The sequence below is a fragment of the Telopea speciosissima genome, chromosome 6, assembly GCF_018873765.1.
Source record: "Telopea speciosissima isolate NSW1024214 ecotype Mountain lineage chromosome 6, Tspe_v1, whole genome shotgun sequence".
NCBI lineage: Eukaryota > Viridiplantae > Streptophyta > Magnoliopsida > Proteales > Proteaceae > Telopea > Telopea speciosissima.
Genome location: NC_057921.1, coordinates 53,434,854 through 53,441,702, shown reverse-complemented (window position 1 = coordinate 53,441,702; position 6,849 = coordinate 53,434,854). Strand labels below are relative to the sequence as shown.

Below are 6,849 nucleotides of genomic sequence, written 5' to 3'. Positions count from 1 at the left end.
GAAATGATCACCTTATCCCTTGTCCGAACACACTCTCGGGTGGGGTCCATTCCCCTCTTATTAAAGGCACTAGGGAAGTGTACTGGGCAGAGAACCTGAAAGGATAATTTTCCATTGGGAGACTATCATCAACAAGAAAGGACAAACTTAGTTGAAAGTTTGAAACTAGGGGTGTCAACTGGAAGGGCTCGATAAGGCCTCACTTGAAACTAGGGGTGAGTGCCCACCATTGAGGCTTGACTGATCCCGTCAAGTTGATACCCCTAGTTTCTCCATTCTTTCGTATGCTTGTTGAGGCCTGTCCATGCTAGGCCCTATCGAGCTTGAGCTTGCACTCACTTGACATGAGCTTGCATCATAGTTGAAATTAGGGGTGTCAATTGGACGGGCTCGGTCGTCGAGCCTTCATATGGAAGGCCTAGTCCCATTTATAAAAGGTCAGTCCGGTACTGGTCTTTATTTGGGCTATCAAGAATCGGGCTAAATGGGTTACTTAGCCATTTATTTCCAAAAGGACTTTAAACGTGTTGGGCTGTGTAAAGGGGCTCTAAATGAGCTCTAAGTTGTCTCTAAAGGGCTTTAAACGTGTTGGGCTAAGTTGGGCTCTAAATCGGTCGATCCTGATCAGACGACCATTGGGCTGGACGTTCAAACCAGGAATCATCAAAACGTATTTGATTCCCGCTTGAGCCCGACACATCAAAAAAAGGGGTCAAACTGGTTTTAGTTTTCTCCGATTGGACCCGGCCAGGTCTAGAATTGACACCTAAGAGTGTCAATTGGTCCGGTTGCTTAACGGTTCTGATCCTAAGGGCTCAAGACTCAAGACCAAAACCAAACCAATATGCTAATTAGTTCCAAACCTAGGATCCAAGACCATAAACTAATGGATGGGTCGATTCTGGTTCCTAATCGATTCCTAAAAAAATCCCTAACACATGCTACATAAATTCAATAACATTATAATAGGACAATAATTTCAATCACATGGGATATGTAATTTACCATCTTTTTTTTCTTTTCTCAAATCAATATTTTATATTCAATTAATAAGTAGGAACACCACCATCTTCATAAATTAGGACTATTTTAAGGCACATTCTTAAGTTAGAATTTTCAAAAGAAACTTTTTGTAAAGAATTGAAGAGGACTTTTTAATTAGGGGGAAGTTTTCATACACGGGTGTGTAAGCCGTGCATGTGAGAGGGTGGGAGTTTCGAGGCATTTAAAATGGGTGGGGGGTTTATGACTTTTCCTACTTTTTGTGAGAGGGACACGACCATGCATGCTTGCACAACCGTGTATGAAATCTTTGGCATTTTAATTAACAACCAAATCTTTGATAAAATAATACATGAGATAAGAGACACCACTTAAAATAAAAAAAAAAAGAAAAAGAAAAAGAGAAAAGATTTGATCTTAACTCTCATGACCTTAAGTCTTAAGAATTATATAATAGGGGAGAAAGAACGATACTTGGGCGCATGTGGTGCGCTGCCCATGTGTCTGGGCAGGCAAAATGGCTACAACGCCCCAATGGAAAGGTAGAATTTCCCAGGGCGTGGCGATCATTTTGCCCGCCTTTGTATCTGGTCATAGGGGCAATATATCGCATGCGCCCAGGTAGCATTCTCTTTCCCATATAATTTATAGGATTAGGATGTGGATTTGTTCCGATTCCACCATTTTCGATTTTGATTCCATCGGTTCCTAGTTGGACTTAACTCCTCTCAGGTTCCCTACCCGATCAGGTTCGTAGGTTTCTCTCATAGGGGATCGGAAATGAAGACCTCACCCCCTACCCAAACACACTACCCATGTGGGGTGAGGTCATCATTTTTGCCCTCCCTATGAGAGGAACCTACGAACCTGAGCGGACAAGAAACCTAAGAGGAGAGAAATTCTTCCTAATTGGCCTATTGGTTCTGAAATCTTTAAGAGATCAATAACTTGATCGATAGATCTAGAATAGACCCAATAAGGTATTTATTTTTTGGGGGAAGCCGATTCTGGTGCTGAATTGACACCCTTATTGACAGCCCTTTTTAATTATGCTTTAGTTGGAACTAGGCTCACTTTTACCCTAATAAGAAAGCATGGTTAAAATGCACACTTAACCACAAAGGATAAGGCGGCTTAAGGCTAAGCCAAACCTTGACTGCTTGTTTACCTTTAAGTAAGCTATTGGACATTTTACGATTCGAACCAACACCAAACTAACCGTAGAGTACCATCTGATGATGGAATCAGACGGTTTAAAATACCGCGATACTACCAGAAAGATGATGTAGTAGTTCACACCAGATCACTTCTTTAGTCAAATGACAGGGTGTGCTCCAGCGTATCTTATTTGTACTGCGCCCCTATAAAAAGGGTTGGATGGATTGGATTTCATAGTCAAAACTAATTCTCGCAAGTCACAGAAGGTACGATCCATTCTCTTTTCTCTCTCTGTCTCTGTCTGTCTTTTTTTTTTTTTATCTTCTTCTCCTTCTTTTGAAGCTGCTCTTGGTTTATCTGCTTTGATTTCTGTAGGAATTAGAACTTATATTCGATCTGTTATCTTCTTTTTTTTTTTTTTCTTTTTTTTGATCAACCTTCTATTGTTTAGGGTTTCTGTTGTTAAGCTTGTATGCTTCTCTGCTTGTTTTCGATCCTTAACTCTCTTTTCTCTTCCTCCCTTTGCTTTTTCTGTTTCATTTGATGTGTCTGTGCATGTATTTGTGTTTGTATCTGTCTATGTATGCAAGAATGTGTATATATATTGGTGATGTGATGTGATGGTGACAAGTGAAAAAAATGTAAAAACTTGAGCTAAATTGAATAGGTATACGAGCTTCACATGATTTGGTTTTCTTTTCTCTGAAAAGTACAATTTTTTTTTTGGTTGGTGAAAATTTTAGGCTGCTAAAGTTTTCATGTAATAAGTTGTATATATATTGGTGATGTCATACTAGGAACATAAACATTCAGGAAGACACATCCTAACTAATTTTGTACCTAGCCCTATTAAACATGCTCTTGAAACAACCACTCAAGATGTTTCTTTTGAGAGGTGAGAAGTCAAGCCATGCTATTACCATCAACATCAAATGATATTGACAAAACTATTCAGCACAAATGTATAGTAAAAAACATTTGCGCTGCTCAGAAGGGGGGTTAAGGCAAGGTGATCCATTATCATCCTATTTGTTTGTATTATGCTCAGAAGTCTTATCTACCCAACTTGCTATTGCTCAACAAGAAAACAAGATTAAAGGACTCCAAATCAGCAGAGGGGGAGACAGATCATCCCACATGGCATTCGCTGACGGTCTCATTCTGTTTGGGGAAGCATCTGTGACAGAAGCCAGAGCCCTCAATGAGATCTTGTCTACTTATTGCACCTTCTCAGGTCAAGCCCTCAACATAAACAAGACTAGAGCTCAATTTAGCCCCACCGTCACTTCTACTGTCAAAAGGCAACTAAGAGAGTTCTTCCAAATCTCACCAACCTCTTCATTGGACACCTACCTGGGCATCTCATACATTAGTGGAAAGCTTTCCTGACAACATTGCTCTGAACTTCTAGCACGGGTTTCAAAGAAGCTGCTCCACTGGAAAACCCAATTCCTAAGTCCTGCGGGTAAGCTTATACTTATCCAATCTACCCTGTCAGCGATGCCCCTCTGCACAATGTCCTGCTTTAAAGTTCCAGCATCCATCCATCACTCCCTGGACTCTATTAGCAGGCGCTTCTTCTGGTCAAATGGCCCGAATTCTTTGGTCCCCACCATCTCTTGGAGGACCATCTGTCTTCCAAAGAGACTTGGCGGTCTCAGTGTCAAACAATCTACCCTCATGAATCAAGCCTTACTGACCAAGAAAGGTTGGGAACTTATCACTCACTCTCCCTCTCTTTGGGCGAGGTTAATGAAAGCCAAATATTTCCCTACTTCAAATTTCTTTCAAGCCAAATGTCCCTCAACTTCATCTTGGGGTTGGAAGTCGATATGTTCCTCCAGGGATCTTCTTAAGCTAGGCACCTTCATCCAAATTGGCAAGGAAGATCCACCAATCCGTGGCTTGACAACTGGATCCCAAATTCCCCTCCCCCCCAATTCGTCCCCTATCCACTCCCACCCAATGCCCCCCTTCTGGTAGAGGATCTAATTGATCCCTCCACCAACTCCTGGAAAAGAGATCTAGTATACCACCGGTGGCCATCGGATACAGCATATGCAATCTTATCAATCCCCCTTCCCATTTTCCATTCAGCTGATCGGTTGATTTGGTTAGGCACTTCATCGGGTAATTTCTCTATAGCATCAGCCTATCACTTAGCCATTTCTGGCTATCACCCTTCTCCTGCATCCCCCTGGCTTCGAATATGGCACCTGCCAACCTCCCCCAAAATCCAGCATCTTATTTGGAAGGCTTTTCACTGCAAACTCCCACTACCTGATCTCCTTAATCATCGAGGCTTTAACCTCAACCCACAGTGTCTCATCTGTCACAACCATCCCCAATCCTCCTCTCACCTTTTCTTTAACTGCCCAGTTGTTCAAAACATCTGGCGCCAAGTAGGACTGACACATCTATTCACATATCATGATCTCATATCGGGAATTATCAATGTCACCTATATCAACAGGCCCAACAATAGGGATATTGGGATGAAGATCTCTCTTTTCTGTGGCATTTTATGGTTTATTTGGACCGGATACTGGGATGTAGTCTTTAGACAAGCCAGGTTCAATCCAAGGGATATCCTTCTTAAAGCTCTCTCCAACACAAATGACCAGCTTCAAATCCAGCACTTCACCACCCCAAGGTGCTGCAGACTAGTTCGATGGATTTCACCTACCCACCCCTTCGTAAAATTCAATGTCGATGGAGCAAGCAAAGGTAACCCAGGAAGAGTAGGAACTGGTGGCGTTTGCAGATCCCACAGTGCTTCATTTATTTGTGGATTCTCAAGCGGTATCGGATCAACATACGCACTGGTCGCAGAAGCTTTAGCAGTTACTCAAGCAATGAATATGGCCATCTCCATGGGCATCTGAAAGCTAGCTATTGAAAGTGACAATTTGCTCGTGATCAACATCGTCAACGGCCGCACCCAAAACATCCCTTGGAGAATAAAGTCTATCATCGATGACTGCAGAGTTCTTTCCCTTTCATTCGATCAGATTGAATTTCTTCACACCCTTCGAGAAGCCAATGCTGTTGCAGACTGCTTGGCATCACTACCAGCAGACTCCCAAACCAATGGCTTCTGGATGTACCACCCCCCCCCCCCCAATCTTGTATCCTCCTTCAGTTGTATGCTGACTTATCCAAAACTTTGTTCCCTCGATAATAAAATTTCTCACCAAAAAAAAAAAAAAACCTGTATTCAGTCCTTTGTGGAACTTAACTAGTTTAGGAGAGGCTCATGTTTGAAACCTGAGATTTTGAATTGAAACTTGACTTAAAAGAGTTAGTCTTACTGAGCATACGGAAATCGAGATTCAATTTCCTTTTCATTTGTCCAAAAAATTTATATTATACAATGGGATCCTCTGGACAGAAAATGAGTGTGAGGCTTCTTGGTTCTTAATTGAATGTCTACTGTGGTTTTTGAGATGAGTTGAGTTGAGTGATTTAACTGATAACTCCACCACATCCAGAATTTAATTACTGGAAATTCTGAATTTAATTCTGAATTTGTTCATCATTAAATTAACTTAGTCCTGATTCCATGAAATCTACATTCTACAGAGCACATCATGTTCTTCTGTTTACATGAAATCTACCTATACTAATTGTGTACATCATGTGTGTTTTTTTAAGATAAATGCTTGGCATCATGCCTCTGCATTTAACCAATTGTCAAATGGAATAATGGCATTGAAAAATTTGCAGGAGAAAATCAAAATTTTATGGATACCACAGTACCTGGCAACAAGGTTTCTCAGGAGCTGGCCCGTGAGTTGCTTATTGCTATCTCACAGTGCATACCAGATACGGTTCTTGCTTCAAAACTTTCATCTGAATCAAAAGGCACAAATGCAGTTGAACTGAAAGAGAGTGACACAGCTGAAAAGTATAGGTCTAAGCTGATCTCTATTTCATACGCAGATACTAAAACCTCTCCAGCTGCATTGGGGAACACTGAGGTTTAGCTGGGATTAGTGTTCTCTTTGATGGGAACTACTTGTAATTTTAGATTTTTGTCATTTTTTGTTTCCTAGAACTATTACTGTTGAGTGTATGTTTCTAGTGTCAATTTCTGCTTGATGCTGTGTATACTTCTAATGTCAACATAATCAGAGAAATAAAAGTTAATTAATCTTGTATACTGTATACAGATGGTTGTTCTTGTTATGCTGAGAAATCTTTTTGTGGTTAATGAATGAATTGGACCTCAATTTCTGTATGCTATCTGGTTCCTGCTTCCTTCATTTTACATGGGTGAAGTTTAACTTTTTAATTTCTATGGGTGTTGTTGAATATGATCCATCTTGCATGTGCTAGATTCTGATAGCCATGCTCTAGTTCTGTTTCCTTGTGTAGTGGCATTTCCCCTTTTATAAATTGACAATAACTTTGTTTATGATTTGTTATAAATGCTCACTTTGTGTGTGCTATTTATTTGACATGTTGATTTTGTAAGCACAACAGGTTGATTTAGCAGATAGACACTGTCAAGCATTATATTCTGATTTGATGCTAAAGTTTCATAACTTTAGATTATTCATTGTAATTCTGCTTGCTTAGTGGGTGAGGACAAATATTTAAGTATCGGCTGATACTGATACTGATGCGTTTCTAGAAGCCTAAGGGATTAGGTTTAGAAACTCAATTGAAAACCAGAAGCGCAGTGAG

General features: G+C 40.6%; 1 long non-coding RNA gene across 1 annotated transcript; it reads left to right on the top strand.

Moving 5' to 3' along the window:
* Positions 1-2,391: 2,391 nt before the first annotated feature.
* Positions 2,392-6,327, top strand: LOC122663862. Its single transcript, XR_006333235.1, has 2 exons — positions 2,392-2,426; positions 5,887-6,327. It is a non-coding gene; the product is annotated as an uncharacterized LOC122663862 (long non-coding RNA).
* Positions 6,328-6,849: the final 522 nt, after the last annotated feature.